The sequence below is a fragment of the Passer montanus genome, unplaced genomic scaffold (genome assembly GCF_014805655.1).
Source record: "Passer montanus isolate IOZ18808 unplaced genomic scaffold, ASM1480565v1 scaffold59, whole genome shotgun sequence".
Lineage (NCBI taxonomy): Eukaryota > Metazoa > Chordata > Aves > Passeriformes > Passeridae > Passer > Passer montanus.
The window spans coordinates 1,986,668-2,005,336 of record NW_024370926.1 but is presented as its reverse complement, the minus strand read 5'-3'; the positions used below and the strand labels follow the sequence as shown (position 1 = coordinate 2,005,336).

General features: G+C 48.8%; 1 protein-coding gene across 1 annotated transcript in view; it reads right to left on the bottom strand.

The window, feature by feature from the left end:
• The window catches only part of WNT3A (Wnt family member 3A), an 86,600-nt gene that overhangs the window by 66,645 nt on the left and 1,286 nt on the right, over positions 1 to 18,669 (bottom strand). The gene's annotated exons all lie outside the window — the stretch shown is intronic.

Here is an 18,669-nt window from a genome sequence, read left to right as displayed (position 1 = left end):
GGAGGGAGGGAGGGAGGGAGGGAGGGAGGGATGGATGGATGGATGGATGGATGGATGGATGGATGGATGGATGGATGGATGGATACAAAAATACCCTGCAGGGCTAATTCTGCCTTTACTAAATTCACTATACACAGAATATTTGGTGATTAAACCTTATCCATCCAGGGCTGCAGGGGACCCAGTCACCTGTGGGATCAGGCTCTCAGTATTTATAAGAAAGCCCTGGAAATATGGACCTGTTTTATGCTAAAGAGCTCAGCTTGCTGCTCCCACCTTTCCCTCTGTCTTCCTAAATAAGGCATGGATTGCACTGCACCAACAAATGAAAGAGTTTCTTAAATCCTAGGGGAAACAGGATGCAAAGAACAGGAAAGCAAAGGGAAAGGTGTTCATACATTGTGGAGTTACAGGAAAGTAGATGGATGTTTGAACTGGAGAAAAATGAGGTAAATTCTGTTTAAATTTTGCAGAGCTGAAACTTTGTACTAACTTAGAAACTCAATTGTAATCAATTTTGGGATAAAGGTAAGAATGGGAAAATCATCATGAAAACCAAGTTGCCATGAACTCTGGAGGTCACTGGAGACCAGATGTGATGACATCCCCCAATTGCTTAGGATGTTCTGGGGAAACCTTCCCCTCTCCAGGTCACCTCCTCCAAGCACACATCCACAAAATCTAATGAAACAGCCAGGCTTGCTCTTGTGAAATCAGTCTGCAGACAGAGGCTTTCTCACTGGAGAGGTCTGCAGCAGAGCAGAGCAAGAAGGAAGCTTCCAGAGCATGGTTAGAAAGTTCCCTGGAGTCAGGGTTGCTGGAGGATTAGCAAAATTAGATTTTGGGAGGACGTGTAGGTACTAGCAAGCTTCTCAAGCCATGACTCTGTGCAAGCATCAGCTCCTGCAGCTTCCTCAGGAGCTGAGGGTTCATCTCTGAGCTGTAATATCGTCAGTGTGACCTTTGTCACCTTCTGTCCCCATCCTCCAGGCTATGGAGCTGTGCCAGTTCACACCATTCCAGCTTTAAACAGGTTCTCAAGGCTGCAGAACTTCAATAGATATGAACAAAAAACCCCTCTGGATTCACCGGGACTGGAATTTCACACATGCTCATGGCAGAAACCAATGTTCAATGGAGTTCATCTAATCTCTATGGAACTCCTTTAAGTTAGGAATTCAGTTAATGGTTTCACTCAAAACCTCTCTGGCCTTGTAATAGAATCATCAGGGACACAGAAGAGCAATTTGCTGTGTCCTAAGATAGATGGCTAGAATAGGTGGGGTTGAATTGCCCTCTGGGGGAGTTAGTCCCTAAAAAAGGGTTCTACATGGAAATGATGAACCAGAGGTTTCATTTGGGGTGACAAAAGCTTGCCACAATTAATCTCATCCTCCTGAGCCACAGACACACTCAAAAACTACCCAACAGTGAGTTCAGGGGGAGAGGTTTTTAAATCAACTCTCAGCTTGGTTTTAAACTAAAAGAGAAGATATTTAGATGAGACATTAGGAAGAAATTCTTGGCTGTGAGGGTGCTGAGGCCCTGGCACAGGGTGCCCAGAGAAGCTGTGGCTGCCCCTGGATCCCTGGAAGTGTCCAAGGCCAGGCTGGACACCAGGGCTTGGAGCACCCTGGGACAGTGGAAGGTGTCCTGCAATGGCAGGGGGTGGAAATAAGATAACTTTCAAGGTCCTTTCCAATTAAACCCTTTCTTCCAATTAAACCCCATCTATGTTTCTATTATTTCTGTGATTCTGCAGTTAACAGACACTGTTGGCAACTCAGTATTTCTCCAAGGCACTGTCAAAACTCTACCCAGCCATTGGCCAGTCACAAACCAAGAGGTGCCCTCTGAAGGGTGCAGTGATGAAAAATTGCCTCTGTTTTCTCTACAAGGTCTTGGCTGCACCCAGCCACAAATGGTTATACTGAGCTGGCAACTATGCTCCAGTCCTAAAGAAAAATGTGAATTTGCACACCTGAGGTCAGCAACCCTTCCCTAGAGCCAGCTGCTTCAGAAAAAAAAAAATAATTAAGTGTCCTGCACAGGATTTTCATGGAACATAATTTCCTTGCAAAAATCTTATTCTGGTCTTCATTAGCCAGATGTCACTTTAAGCCCAGAAATTAAAGTCACAAAATACTCTTTGTTATTAAGTACGACAGTCCAGGATTTTTTGCAATAACTGCAAATGTTTCCTGGGAAAAAATGTATTGAAAAACACTGTGTTTAAATTCAGAAGAGTTTGAAGATGATTTGGGTCTTTTACCTCTTTTCTGCAGGCAAAATCAACAAGGAAGGTCAAGGACCTGACAAACACCTCAGGTTCCTCATCAGCCTCTTTTAAAATAGGGATGAAAACCTCCCAGACACCAACTGGCATCACATCAATGATATTTGTGGGGTGTTCAGTCACCCAGTCATCCCTCCCAACTTTACCTGTCTAAAAGGGAGGTGTTTAGGCTGTTTCTGGAGTGGATGGAGAAAGATAGGCAACTCCAGACAGTGATTCATCACATCCACTAGAGAGATCCCAATCTCAGGAAGGATGAATCGCCCTCAGAGGGTGCCCGACTTTCTAAGATGGTTGGCTCAGATAGTTGAGCATTACATGGCTAAAATTAAGTGAATTTGATCCAGAGGTCTCTTAGGGAAGGTTCTGTCACCCAGCAGAGCAGAAATACCACTCCTGGTGTGCTTGGACATTGAAGGTGTGCTTGGACATTCTGAGCAAACCCTGCTTTCAAAGCAGAGTTGTCCCAGTTGGGGGAAAGCTTCCTCGAGGATGAATTGAATCTTCCCCACCTCACCTGAAGGGAGATGCCTCAGATAACTTGAGTCAGCCCTTGGGATCATCACGAGACAAAGTCCCAGCCCATAAGCAAGCGGGTTGTTAGTCTGGTGGGTATTTTGATTTGACTGGAACATTCAGTCCAGTTCTCGGAATATTTTAAAGACATTTTCCCTCATTCTGTCCTCGGGCTCATGCATGGTTATGCTGTGCCTGCTCCTAGGCAAGGTTTCTATCTGTGCAGCACTGGAAGACTCACAGACCATTATTCCAAGGCCTTTCCTTCCAAAAATCCAAGTCTTTCCCTTAGAACACTTTGTGACCATTTCCCAGATCTATGGAAAGCACTTGGAAAACACTTGGTGACCTGAAGGCAACCTGGGAGCATCTCTCATCCACAGCCACACCACCCTTCTCCACGGGCTAAAGGGCTTTTTATATGCCTGACTTCATATCTCCACATGTTCAAATCTCTTCAGGGCTCGGGAGCTGGCTGTGAGAAACAGGAATATTAATATTCTGTCAGTGCCCAGAAGGTCTCTGACTATGAGGCAAGAAAAGCTGGTGTGGTGTCTGTGGATTATCTGCCCTTGCTGGCTGACCCTGGCCACCAGGACCTCCATGACCTCAAGTTCCCAGCCAAAACAGGAGCAGTGGAGTCAATCCCAGCAAATCCTTTCTGGCAAGCCGAAATAATTGTAATTTGAAATGAAGAAATGGCAAAATTGTGGTTTATGTAAAGCAGAGGAGTTTGATATTTCTTTTTTGGGATGGCTTTTCAAGGGTACTGAGGTTAGAGGCACAGGCCCAAGTTACCGGGAGTCAAACCAGGGTGTGAGCCATGTGAACACCCATGTGAACGTTCTTACCCCCTGGTAAATATGAACCATCTCGTGTTTATTGCAGGGAAAGAGCATTCACACGGGCAGTTACCACAGAAAAACTGGCATCCGATGAGTTCACACCCTAACTTACCTCGTGGTAATTTGTTCAGGTGCCCATCCCCTAAGGTGCCATTCCCAAAGTGAAGGTGGAGGACGCAATGTCCCCTTTACACTCAGAGTCAGCAACTCCGTGGTTATGGCACCTACCCATGGGATGGGAAAATGAGCTTCACCAGTTTCCTCTGCTCCATCCCGAGCAGGGTTTTGAGCCCAAGCTTCCCAAATCTCAGCAGCACACCCTCACCAATGGATTATGCCGTTCCCCAGAACCACCAAATCAATTATTCACATTGATTGAGGCTTGGCCAGCACTGGGGATTCAGCCAGGAGCCTGTGGAGCTCAGAGCTCTCAGCACCCATCCCAGCTGAGAGCAGGGTGCACGGATGGATTTTGTGAGCTCTGAAGGATACCAAAGTTCTGCAATTCTGCCTTTGCATGCCCCAAAACCCCATCCAGCTCCAAGCCAAGTTTTGCTGCACCTTGTCAGATATGTACAAGCCTTAACCAGGCTCCTTCTCTGCCCTGCACTGGGATAGGGGAGATGGGACTGAGATATGCCTGTAATTTCCATACATTATTACTGTGTGTCCCTGATAGCAGGGATAATAACGTGCTGTGGATCAGCCCAGCACAGGAAAACTCTCCCTGCTCCCAGGCTTCACCTCAACCCCTGCAACCCAGCCCAGAGCCCAAGCACAGAAAATGAACAGAACTGCCCCGGTATTTAAGGATAAACACAGAGCAAACATAGCACTTTCCTGGCCCAGAATCAAAGGTTGAAGAAACTGGAAGGATCAAGACCTAAAGGAGCTCGGAGTCTTAAGACACGAGACAAAGGAATTGCTCCAAAGCAGAGCTTTCCTGGCCCAGAATCAAGGTATGAAGCAACTTGTGGGATCCTGAAGGATCTCGGAGTCCAAGACACAAGACAAATAGGTTGTCCCAAAGTTTGTTACAGTCAAAGGAAGATTTTCTATGGCTAAAACTGTCCTTGGAGCAGAAGCCAAAGCTAAGAGGGATATGTGATCCACCTATCTATGCACACACATATAATCATATTTATATATTTAACTACATTCCTTCACAATAAATGATTTTTTCTCCCCACAGAACTCTCACAGAAGGGGCTCAACCTTCTGGACTTTTCTAGGACACATCACTGGGAGCTGCCAGCACCAATCCAGCAGGGGAGAAGTGAGTGACACACAGCTGTGACGGTGAACCACAGGCCTCCAAAGCATGGGAGTGAGTCCTTCATTCTCCTTCAACCTAATGAGGAGGTTCCTCCTCTTCATCCCTTCCTCAGCCACACAAAGCAACGAGGAGATTCCTGGCACAGCCCACTCCTCTCATAAATCACATCTCAAACTGAAAAGGAAGGAAGGAAAGGGGAAGGAACCCTCTGATGGTCAGAGGGCTGGAGCAACCATCCTACAAAGACAGGCTGAGAGAGCTGGGATTGTTCAGCCTGGAGAGATGAGAAGATCTCGTTGTGGCCTTACAGTAATTAAAGGGAGCTTATAATAAAAGAGAGAGAGGGATTTTTTACATGGGCAGATAGGGATTGGACAACAAAACCAGTTTAACTAAATGAGAAGAGATTTAAATGAGATGTTAGGAGGAAGTTCTTTACTCAGAGAGTGGTGAAACTCTGAATCAGCTTGTGGATGCCCCATCCCTGGAAGTGTCCAAGGCCAGGTTGGATGGAGCCCTGAGACACCTGAGGCAGTGAATGACATCCCTGCCCATCACAGGGGGCTGGAACTGGATGACCTCAAAGGTCCCTTCCAACCCAAACCATTCTGTGCTCTGTAATTCTGTGAAAGAAGGTGAATTGAAGAAAACAAAAAACAGAACAAGGAGTTATTCTGTGGGCACTTAAACGGGTGAGCACTGACTCTTCTGTCTGGATTTAGGATGTCCAGGGAACATGGATGAACACACACACATCCTCACACCCTTCAGCCCCTGGCAGGACACTGGTCACGTTTCTACTCCATTTAACTACCCTTTTTGGTGAGATTTGTGGATACCTAGCATTTTTCAGAACCTCTGCCAAATGGAGCTCATTTGGGGCCAAGAGGTTTAAATGTCATTATGGGGACAAAGAGGCAGCAGGATTGCTTAAGCCTTGGATCATGTAGAAACCAGTTCTGAGAGATGGATTAGAGAGCAGTGGATCTGAGAGCCCTTCCAGGAGCCCCTCCTTGCCCCTGGCCTGGGTCCCTCTCCAGGGCCTGAAGGAGCCCTTTGCACAAGCAATTACAGCTTTTACTGCATAAAAACACTTTGCAAAGGCCTGAATTTCACAGAAAAAGGGTCAACGTGGCTGAAAATTACACAAAGTACACCTGAGATGTCTCTGTCTATTCTTTCCTAAGATTAATAATGAAGTCTAACTCAGCACAGTAATGCCCAGGGCTAAGCTCATGCCTAACTTAGCACCCAGACAGATTTAAAACCTGTGTGGAGACCTGAAGTTTAGTCAGTTCAGAGTTCACATCACTTCCCTCACTCTCCCATCATATTGATGCCACTGTGTTCTTCTGGCATCAAAGAAAATCCCAGGCACCTCTCCTGGCATCTCTAAGATCAAGGAAATTTGAGATAAACCCAACTCTTCCTCATTCACAGTTACAGAAACAGTCTGGGAATTCGAGGACCAGACAGCACAAGCGTATGAATAAATTTGCACAGATCTTATCAGCAAGGTCAGCAGAACCATGAAAACGTGAAGCTCAGAAGGCAGCAGGAGCTGGTGAGTCCAGCTGCAGGGATTTTGGGATCTGAACCGTGATTGGTTTGAAGGGTGCTCTCTGTCAAGGTGCCTCCACTTGGCAGCTCACTACTGGCTACAGAAATTCAGTCCAAATGACCAAATCTTTGACAAATTTCAGGAATACAAATTCCTTGTCCATGGGAACCAAGGGCAGGATGAGCTTAAGGATTTGAGCACGATGGAATTAAATCATCTGACCTAACCGAGTCAGGTTCCCAACTGGTTCTGCTGATCCCCAGCAGAGAGAGATCCTTTCCTCCTGAGACTGACACTGGCAGGGCTGCTGAGTCACAGCCAGGAATTGCCAGCCCTCCGTGGTGGGCTGCAAAGGGAGCTGGGATGACTCCCTGAGATGGGATGTGCAGCTCTGAGACACTGCAGGGTGCACAGCCCTGAAACAGAGAGGACAGCCCTCAACTCCTCGTGGTGTGACAGACTCACACGTGTCCAGCTGCCCTGGCTCTTATCCTCACCCAAAAATTGTTGGGTTTTTTTTTTTTAAACAGTGAGTCAAAGAGAAGTCTGGCCCAGTTTCTCCTCCTGGCTCTGCTCAGTGACCCCACAGTGTCCCTCAGAATGGGATGTGATCAGCTGCCCCTGCAGGAAACTCTCATTTTCCACCTTTCTGATTCTCCTCTGACCAGGACACCCAGCTATTTGTTGAGGCTTCTGAAGGGCAGAGAAGAAATATGGCCAGAGCTCCCAAGGATGTGTTTTAGCTCCTGAATTGCCTCGTCCCCTGGTTAACCACAAAGTCTGCAGTCCATTAGATAGTCAAGGTTTTGCATGCTTCCCCGCCCTTCCGGTACCAGAGCTTGCTCTTCCACACCAGAATCCAACAAGAGCTTGGTTTTCCCAATTTCTGCAGCCTGTCTGCAGGACAGAATTCCTCAGTTTTTTCTGAGTGCCAGTGTTGGGGCAGCAGGAGCCACCACCACTCTCACTGCTGCTGGCAGACACCCCCAGGGTACCCCTGCCTGTAAATTTAAATCCTATACAAATACAATATATACAATACAATAATATATACAATATAGCCTATACAGCCTACACAAACCCTGAATTAGTTTCTGTTAGGATTTGGAGACTCTTCTGGCCAGCTGCAGTCTCAGTGGCTCTGTTAGGAAGCTGTGCCTGCCTCGTGTCAGGCTGAGCTTGACCCTTTCATTCACCAGGAGACCGAGACTACACATGAGTCAGCAGGACAAACTCAAAGCTCCTCGGGATCACAGACTTCCCATATGCCTGTGGGCAACTTACACCGAGGGTTTCAGTGGCCACTGAATTAGCATTTCCCTGTCTGAGCCCCGATCTTCTGCTAATGTGTCTTATCTATTCTCTTTCAACTCTTTGCCCCATCTGTCTGGGCCATGTACTCTCCCAGGCAAAACCCAGTTCCCACTGTGCCCTCGGTCTTCTGTTGCAAGTGACTTTGAGGTTTTGCAATCAATCCACTAATATCCATGAGCCATCCTGCTAGGAAGGAGCAGGGATCCAGTAAGCTCCTTCCTTCTCCAGATGATATTCCTGCTAGCAGTGACTCAGAGCTAGCTGAGTGCTTACATCCATGACTTCTTCACAGCTCTGATTTAGGCAGATTTAATCCAGCCTGGAGCACGTGAGGATGGATGAGGTGATTTCTGGATTTAATGGTGGTTGAAGCTGCTACACCTATTTTTGCAAGCCCACAGTGGGATGGATCTCAGCTAACCCAAGGTGTTTGAGAGTTAGACAGCTAAATCTGTGCTGTTTAAAGCCTGTTCTGTCAGAGGAAATAAGCACTTCAAAAAAAGCAACAGAGCTAATCCACTTTTCCTCACGCTCAGGATGAGCTGAGGGTATTCGTGGGCCAGTCACTGCAACCCACTGACAAGGGGCAGCTCCATAAAATCCAGTAATTGATCACACTGCAGCAATGCCATCAATAAATCTGAGGCATAAAGCACAAATTACATGTCCAGGTAGCCCCACACTTCCCTCCTGTCCTTCCCATCCAGCCTCTTGTTTTCTCCGAGCCCTTCCAGCAGCAAATCTTCCCAGGGGATGACCCAAGCACAGCCCTGCTAATGCTGCAGCACAGCAGCTCTCAGGGCCTGGAGATTGGGCTGCCAGGTCCTTTCTTTATAGATTAAATTCAGCACAGTTTGCTCCAGCCAGCTGGGAAAGGGCATGGGCTGGGCTGAGCTTCCCAATCCCTGAATCCTTCACTGTGGGAAAATAACAGAATATATCCAAAGGGTGGATGGTGGGAGGGGTCCCTGCCCATGGCATGGAGTGGAACTGGATGGGCTCCAAAGCCCCTTCCAACCCAAACCACTCTGGGATTCTAGGATCCACAGAAGGGCCCTGCCCTCAGAGCCTTCAGGACACCTCTGCACCATCCCAAATCCACGGGATCAGGGTGGCACCCATCCCTCCTGGTCTGCATTGCTGCTAGAGCTTATTCCACATCAAATTCATCTCCATGGCTGCTCCCAGAAAGTGCAAGAAACTGAAAGTTTTACAAGAATTCCCTTCAAAAGCCCCTCTGAGAGATGGGATTTTTGCTCAGCTCCTCTACACCTGTGGACAGCAACACCAGGACTTCAAGTGAAGAGTTTTTTAAAGGAGCCCCTCTGAGAGATGGGATTTTTGCTCAGCTCCTCTACACCTGTGGACAGCAACAGGACTTCAAGTGAAGAGTTTTTTAAAGATGATATGGTCACTAAAGATTCACACTGAAGGGTCCCCCAATGGAAACATCCCTTTTCAGCACTCCACATGTCTATGTAGAACATAAAATGCCCAGATGTTCCTCACTTTTAGGAGTGTTTCAAAGCCAAACCTGGACTGTCTAAAGGGAGATATCTTTGTCCCAGTCATCCAGGACCCTCTTCCAGGAAATGGTTGGGAATCTGGGACAGGATGGGACTCATCCCAAAGTAAATGTCTGACAGATGTCAGGTGAGCTGTATCTCATCTCTCACCACTAACTCTGAAGGAAACTTCACTGTAAAATATTCAGGAAGATTCTCCCTCCAGGAGGGACAGAAACCAATCATGGATCTCCCAAAAAACCCCATTAACCAGATTTTTGTACCTCTGGAGGAGCTGTGGTTCTCCCAGTAAATTCTACAAATCTTATCTGATGCCCAGTGGAATTCCCCTGACATTCAGGGGGTTTTGGATGGACTCCTACCTGCCCAGACTGTCCCATTTCTTCCCAGCTACAGCAGGCTCAGGGAAAAAAAGGGAATTCTCCCTTGTGTCCCTCAGCCTGCTGAGGATTTTGTTTTCTGTCACACCACAGAGCCCTGTCTAGCAACAGGCCCATTGTTGTTCTCGTGGGGACACACTGAATGGAAGGCTTGGCAAGTGTTCAAGGAGCTCCATCCCTGCTTCCCACTCCTCAGGAATATCTCTATCAGACCAGGTGCACCCCTCTGGAAGCACAAGGAGCTCCTGCTCTGCTCAGAGAAATTTGGATTTGTCTCACAGGCTCAGCTGCAGCAGGGATGGGCTCTGCCTTTTCTCCCTGCTCCACCCCACGGTGGGAATCCTGTTGGATAAAGCTGGCTGTCCTGGAAAGAGGGGTGGGCACAATTTTTGCTGTAAAACTGCATCTTCCAGCAGAAATGCAGAGGAAATACAAACCTGGAAAGTGAAATCAAGAGGCATGGACTGGGAAAAGGGGAAAGGGCTTGATTTCAGAGAACTGAGAGCAAAGCAAAGTCAGAGGAATTCTTGAAATGCAGAAACATCTGTGGCTGTGTCCCCCTGCCAAGATAACTGTCAGGACAGGGCCACAGGGAAATCACTTCAAATCTCTCCTTAAGAAGTTCTGAGATAAAGTTCTATCACAATCTTGAGGTAATGACTTGTGGGTGTGACTGGGGGATGGTGGGACACTCTGGATGTGTCCAAGAGCACGAGGAGGATGCGTTTGTTCTCTGAAGTGTCCTGGATTAAAGGCAGGATTAAATATTTACAGAGGAAGCTGAAAACACTCAGACTGCTGAGGCTTTCAGCAGCTGGGCTGAGACAGGACCAAAGATGAATTTCCAGAGGGGAGGGGTGGTCCAGAGGCTTTTAGGACCAGCCTGGATGTCATGAATGTTCTAATAGACCAATGAGCACTGAAGAGTTGATAAAATACAGGAAAATGATGGATAAAAAGTCCATGGCTTGATTTAACCCATGTGAGCTTATGCCTGGCAATGGGAATGATGGATTTTAACAACCACGAAATGGGCAAGTGTGCAAAGACTTCTGTTTCGGGTATATTCTGACCAAACCTGGCTGGTGTTGGTGGAGGTACCTCTGAGCTGGTCTCCTCAATCCAACTGGCACAGAGGATTTCACCAGCCAAGCTCCATCAAACACCTGAGACAGGAATTGCTCAGAAAGTGCCCAGTTCTCCTCAAAGAAAGGAGCCAGGAGCCCCTGGCTGGGATGGAGACATGGGAATTGCAGCCATGGGATGGGTGCAGTGAGCTCCACCCCGAGGCTCTGCCTGCAGATGGACATGGAGCACTCTGGTGCTCTGGGATTTTCCCAACTGGTGTCCAGCTGCTGCCAGGGAAGGAGCAGGTCACCAGTGGATTGTGTGCAATCCCTGCCAGGCCTCTGAGGATGACCAGGATGTCACCCAGCCCCTTAACCTGGCATGGGCTCCTGGTGGGAACCTGGCCATCTCCATTTGTGGGCTGGATGCCATTCCAGGGAGGTGTGTTTAAACTGGGAACACTGGGAATGGTGCCTGGAGACCAGGAAAGCTCCCAAACCTGTGATGAACCCCAGGCCAGGCTGGAAATGTGAGGGTCTGCCATGCCCAGGCACTCCTTGAGCCTTCTCCAACACACTTTGAGCCCACAGGACCCCATGGGAGAGGAGAAATGACCCCCAGACACCTGGAGCCCCTTGCAGGGCAGGTGATGGAGAAGGGAACCAGCCCCGTGCTCTGATGTGACTTTGCTGGCGAAGCCTGAGAGTGCAAAGGTGCAGCAGGAGAAAAGAATTTCACAGCACGAAGGAATATCCACCTTGGGAAAGAGCAACAGTATCCCTGCTAATAGTTATCCCTGAATCCATGGGAGAGTAACTGGCTGGTGTGACACCAGGACAGAAACCGAGGTGAGGAGGAGACCAAAGGCACCTGGGGCTCCTTTGATGGCCCAGTCTCTACAAATGCAAAGCTCTCTCTGGGCAGCAGCAGCACCCAGATGTGCTGTGAATATGCAGGTGACAAGGCAGGAAGAGGGACAAACAACACCTTTGTGATGCAGAGCGCTCTCCCCTGGCTCCCAGGCTGCTTTGAAAGCCGTGCCCTATGTTAGGAGTTCAGCACAAGGGAGTTAATGTATCAGCTCTCCTTCCCTCCCCTTGGTTTTTGGGAGTTCCAGGAGAATTTGGAGTGAGCTTATGAACTGCTGGATTTTTAGAGGTTGTGCTAAGATGACAAAAGGACTTAAATCCTGCCACTTTTAAAGGGACAAAAGGGGGAAAGAGCATCAGGAATGGTATAGGATGGATGTAAACAGCTGGCATGGACAGTTTTATGAGTGGCTTTTCTGCAAGACCAAGCCCAGACCTGATCCGGCAAAGCTCTAATCGACACTCTATAGGAAGGCTGCTGCCTCCAGTTCCAGTGTTAAACCCCACTGGACTCCGGGCTGTGTCTCTGGGGGGTGACAGCAAAGCAGAGATGGGTTTGGAGAGACCTTCTGGGCTGGGGACACTCCTGCTGCAGCCTTGGCTGGGCACTTGGACAAGACCTGTGTGCTTCTCCCCTGCCATTTCCCCTTCCTTTCACAGAATTCCCAGAATGACCAGGTTGGAAGAGACCTTCAAGACCATCCAGTCAAACCCAGCCCCAACAGCTCAACTCAGCCCTGGCACCCAGTGCCACATCCAGGCTTTGTTAAACACACCCAGGGATGGGGACTGCACCACCTCCCCGGGCAGCCATTCCAGAACTTCATCACTCTTTCTGGGAAAAACTTTTTCCTGATATCCAACCTGTATTCCCTTGGCTCAGCTTGAGGCTGTTTTTCCCCCATATTCCAGTGGGTTTAACCCCAGTGCCAGCCACCTCCTGTCTGGGCAGAAATCACCGAGCTCCACACCACCAGAACTCTGTGGGTGCCCCTTCAGAACCTTCTCCTTCCCAGCCACGACCTCCAGACCTCCCTCATCCTCTTCCCAGCCACACTGCTCATCCCCACAAGGTCTTTGGGAGCAGCATGACTCCAGTCCTGCTCTGGGAAGGGAATCTCCCCGTGGATGGGATGGTTCTTGTCCATCCCTGCTGGCAGGACGAGGCTGTCACCCCCAGGTGCGCTGCCCATGCCGGGAACAGCTCCCGGGGGCTCATCCCGACTCGATGCCCGCAGGATTCCCCTTGTGCAGGGTGCTGTCATTATCCCAACAAAGCCCTTTGAAATGCGGCCGGGCGCTTTGAATCGGCGCTCCAGGAATCCTGAGCACGGGCACAGCCCAGGGACAACCCTAGCGTGTCCCGGTGGGATTTTCCTGCGCTCCCAAAGGGAAAATATCTGCTCCTCGTGAGGTCTAACGTGGAATAATCCCCTCCTCCTGTGCTCATGCTGAGCACCAGTGGTGCAAGATTGCTGCAGGGGCTGCAGCGTTGCTGCATGGCTGGAGCAGGGTGGGAGGGAATTGGGATGCAAGCAGGAGAGGGATCCCGCAGGTTTGGGATGGAGTCAGCCTGATTTCCCCTGCTGCAATCAGCAATCCTTGATTTCCTTCTCTAGCAGACACCACAGTAAAAATCAAGGCTCCTCCAGCCTGAACCTTTTAGAAGGAAAGGTCAAAAAGTCTTTTTTGGCCAACAGAAAGCAAAGTGATTCCCATCCCTCAGTTCCAGCTACCCTGGTTGAGGATGTCCCTGCTCACTGCAGGACCAGATGACCTTTAACAGGTTCCTTCCAACCCAAACTCTTCCAAGTGCTCAAAACTTTTCCAGTGAGAATTCCCAGAGGTGTTGAAATGTCTGCAAAGGACAGGTTTGACCTCCAGGGTTACCTGGAAACAGCTGAGGAGCAAAAGGATTCACTTCATGTGAGTTAGGAAAAGCTTTTTACTGGATGTGCTTCCTTCAGCCAATGCTTTGAATACTGAGTTGCTGGTTTTCAGGTTAATTTCTCTAATAAAGTCCTCTTAAAATGGAAAGGAAAAATCAATTAATACGTAGCAGAGCAACACGATTTGATAAAATGAGTCTGAAAGCTGAGCAGATGAGGGGTTTGGGATTTTCTTTAGCACACACTGGGCTCTCTGGGGAAGTCCCAGCCCTCCCCATGTTACAAACAGGGACTTCTTGCTAAAACCTTGCAAAATTTTCAGTTCCTGCTGAGAAAAAACCTCCTGGTGTGATCCTGGTCCAGTTACTAATTTCACCACAACCAGACAAAAAGAACAACACAAACAGCATCAGAGTTTGTTTCTTCAGTCCCACCAAAAAGATGGAGATGGGAAATGATTTCCCTTCCCCTTTGCACACAGCATCCTCTGCATTAAAACACAGGATTTTACCACTTAGATCTGCACAGAAAAATCTCCTGGACCCTTTTCCCTGTACCCTATTGCTGCTTGGGTGCAAAGCACCCATCCCAAATCCAAACTGGGGGAGAGCTGGTAGCTGAGAGGGGCCTAAACCATCATTCTGTGATTATTCTCTGCCTGGAAAAACAGGGCTGGGTCAGACACTGCTGTCATGTAGGTACAGGTACAAAAAGGCAATTCCAAGGCTTGGGACAAAGGTGGGACAGGGATGGATGCAGGGCAATTGCACTGCTCCACTTGCTGGAATCCAAAATGTAGGGAACTCTCAGAACTTTGGGCCTGTAAGCCAAAGCTTAGAATTAAACCCAGGATTTGATCTGAGACCTTGGAAAAAGCTCCCAGACTGAGGTGCTAGAAACAAGAATGTGGATTTAGAGTTTAAAGCAGAGACATGTTGAGCTAAGTAAAAGAAAGTTTAGACTTTTAGAGTTTAAGATAGAGAAAAAGTAAATGTAGTTACAAAGGTACTGAGAAGTTTTTGCAGGTTTGTGTGCCATAACACGATTGGCTAAGAGAGCTTACACAGTAGCACGGGTCCATGAGATGAAATATTTAAGGATTGGGTCAAAAGCATAAATATCCTTGTTGGCAGTGTTTTATTGGTCAATAAATCCTTAAAAGGCCTTGTAACTAAGGGCCTTGTGCCCTTCTGAGCCATGAGGTGAAGATGTGAGCTGAGCACACCCTTCCTGCCTAGAAGCTTAGTAGAAGCTAAGGAAAATAAATCCCATCATAAAAAACAACTGAGAGGTCCTGTCCCTAACTCATCCAGAATTCCCACGTACCCTGATGGATTTGAACATCTCACACAGCCTGCTGCAGGAGGGGAGGAGACACAGATGAATTCCAGCTCCTCAGCCCGGCCAATCGAGCAGAGAAGTGGGGAGATGCAATTCATACCCCGGAGCTCCAGAGATTGCTGCCCTGGTGCCAGCACCTGGCTGGGCTGGCCCTCGGGTGACCTCAGGGCTCTGCCTCCCTCCTGGCACTGGGGATGATCACCCCGAGGCAAGCTTTGCTTGCAGCCTGCCAGGCTGGGTTGGTTCTGCAGGGTTTGGGTTTCTCCCAGCAGCCAGAGCCTGGCCTGGGTTCCTCTCACTGTCAAATGGGGGCTGTTGAGGGGGTCAGATCCCAGGAAAGAACCAGATCCCAGAGCACCAGGCAGGAGCTCATCCCTGCCCTGCTCCTGCTGTGGTGGTTCCAGTTGTTGGTTTCTCTGGGTCTGGACTGAAGGCACTTGAGGCAGTATTTCATGCTCACACTCAGGTGTTTATTATTTCTTATCAGTAAAACAGTCTCACTGCTGTGAGTTCAGCTTTTCATTAGAAGGCACAAAATGGCCACAATCTCTTGTTCCAAGATCTTTGAGACTAAACTATCCAATTAAGAACTGACACTGATTATTTTCCCTTTTAACCCAATAACTGATCCCAAAGAGCCCCCATTGTGGACTTTTCTGCCCAGTTACAAAATGCCACCCAAACCCAAGAAGAAGAAGGAAGAAGCAGCATGAAGAAGAAACCCAGGACAGCACCCTGTGCCCTCCATCCTGCTTCCATCCACAACATACTAAAAATCCCAAAACCTAAATTTCTCCCCAAGTGACACACCCACACTGCTCTCTATAATCTATTTCACACTTCTGTGGATTTTGGTCTATCTTGAAGCCTAGGAAACTTTCTCCATGAATGAGGGTCAGAGTCAGTGCTGCCCTGGGGGTCAGGGCACCCCAGAGCAGACACAGAAATATTCCCACTGCTCTGGGCTTCCACACCACAGAGCAGGGACAGGCTCAGGTGTGGCACCTGGGCATGGCTGGAGGATGTCCCTGCTGTTGGCAGGGCTCCCTCGAGCTCACATTTCCTGAATTGCAAAAAGCACAGAGGAAAGAGCTGCTGGATCCCTCTCCCCAGCCCTCACAGAAAGAGGATCCTGCAGGACATCACATCCTGCAGGGATGAGAAAATCCATGGAGCTGCTGGGGAACAGAGCAAAGCCAGGCCACAGCAGGGAAACGTCTGCACACACATCCCCCAAACTCCACAGCCCCTTCCCACGGCCTGGCACCTCCAGGAACACTCCTCACCCTGGTATTTCCCAGCTTTTCACGGGGCTGGTCCCATCCCACCCCACTCTGGGTGTGACACAGAGGGTCAGGAGCCCCAGCAGGGCAGAGGAAGGGACAGTCCCTGCTGCCCAGGGCGATGCCACCACACCAAACCCCAGCCTCTTGTTCCACTAGAACTCCTCTCCCCATCCCTGTCCAGGCACAGAATTTAACCACACACATCCCCAAGCTGCCTCACACCCAGGAGAAATGATGCCAGTTACTTTTTCCTACAGCAAAGGGGTCTCCCTGTACTTCCAGTTCAGCCCAGAGAGCCTCTCCTGGGATCACCTCCCTCAGGAGCAGCATCCTGGGCTGTAGGAGGATAAGATTCCCAGCATGGAAGCTCTGTGTTAATTTTGATTGACTTTTTCCCCCCCCACTTCTGAATAATTTCTGCCCACTGTTCAGACCAAGTCAGGCCACTTAGCACGGGTTGAAAAATAAAATAAATAAAATTAAAGGGTTTTTTGTCCCCCCCAATTCCATGTGGAGTCAGTTGAGGCAGTGCAAGCTAGCTAGAAAAAGTTTAAATTCTCTTTATGCTGCTCCTGTGATTCCCCACAGACCCCAGACTCACCCAGGACAGGGAACAGGTTACATTTAATCCTCCCTTACCCATGAATTGTGCTTCAGAATTCCCTCAGCCTTCCTTCACTCATTCCAACCTCTTTTTTTATTATTCTTTTTTTTGAACAAACCAAAAAATGAACAGCACCAACATTAAAAGAAAAAAAGCAGCAACACCCAAAAACTGTGTGATTTTTTGCAGTTAATCTGGCCCCCTGGGTGTGGAAGAGCCTGTTGCTGCTCCCAGAGCTGCTCTAGGTTGAAGGGCTCAGTGCTGCACTGCTCTGGAGAAGGTCCCGTGGGGCTCCTGAGGCACAAGAAACCCCTCCAGTGCATCCCAAAACCCAGCTCATCAATCCCAACAGCAATCCTGGATTATTCTTAAACCATTATTTCCAAAACCTCTTTCATCCCAGTTTATAAATTAATTATTTGGAGGGTTTTTTTATTTTTATTTTTAAGGTTTTAAGGAACTCACAGAGCCTCCCCTCCCACCCCCAGCATCATCACAGAGGGATTTTTTCCTTTTCCCTCCACTGAACTTTTCCCAAAGCTCCCAGGAATGTGGGAATCTGGTTCAAACAGGTGCCACGGTGGGAGCAGCAATTGGAACAGCTCAGCCTAAAAAGGAGCTGCGAGAGGGAGACAGAACTTACAACACCTGATCCCCTCAGAAATTTACATTTCCCTCGATTTTGGGACAACAATTAAGCAAAACTCACAGGAAAATATAATTTCTCAGTCCCTGCTTTTTGCAGGGATTTTCTCCGAGTGTAAATACCCACAGCCCCGCGTGCTTTAGGATGAGCTGATGCTTTAATTAGAGACGATTAGAGAGGAGGGGGCACAATTTGGGGTGGCGAATGACAGATTTTCTACTCTAAACACCCAAATCACCGTGAGCTGATAGAGGGGAGATGCTGGGGATGGGATCTTTGCTGCTTGCGTGACCAGACTAAAAAAAAAATCCTGGTTCTCTCTTCCAAAAAAAAGAGAAAAACAACAACAACAAAACAAAAGGAAGAGCGGAACAAAACGAAATGAAAATCAAATCAAGCAGCGGGGTGGATTTTGCTGGATTTTGGGACCAGCTGGGCTGGCCTAGGAGAAAAGGAACTCGGGATGTGCATCCCGGGGAGCCCAGGGCCACCTGGCAGACCCCAATTCCCACATCCCCGGGGCTGCCCCCCATCCCCAGCCACGGGCGTGGGCTCATATCTCGCCGGGGGAATAAATAAATAAATGGAAAATAAATAAATAAATAAATAAAGAGGGGAAAGGTTGAGGAGAAATGAAGAGGGAAAGGGACGGGAGGGCGAGGGGGGAAATTTGGGCAGCCAATGCAACACCTCCCGGCCTCTGCCGCGACTCCCCCAGCCCAATCCAAGCCTCCTTTGCATTTCCATGGCCTAAGGGGGGGTTTCTCCTGGCCAGAGGAGCGTCTGGAATCGCTGCTTGGGGACGGGGGAAAAGCCACCCCAAAGCCCGCAGTGTCCCGGTGTCGCCCCCCGCGCACACCTGAGGATGCCTCGCTCGGGAGGGACCCCCTGCTCCCCTTCCCAGCGCCCTTTCCCCCATCTTTTCCCAGTTTTCCGCAGCTCCGGGGACAGAGGGGACAGGGGGGACAGGCAGGGGGCCGGGACCGCGCTCCCCTCGCCGGGTGACAAGCGAATATTTATGTCGGTATTAGAGGAATGCGTTTCCTTCTCCAATCAGGAATGCGAGCAGAGTTTCTAATTATAAGTTAGATGGTGGCTGGGAATAAAAGATTGCTTTTTAATGACTCCCGTCCAGGTGCTCTCGCTGCCTGTCTTCCCAAGAACACATTTGCATTTTATAGCTTTCTTTTTTTTTTTACTTCTTTCCTTTTTTTTCCTTTTTTTTTTTTTTTTTTTTTTTTTCTCCCCCCCC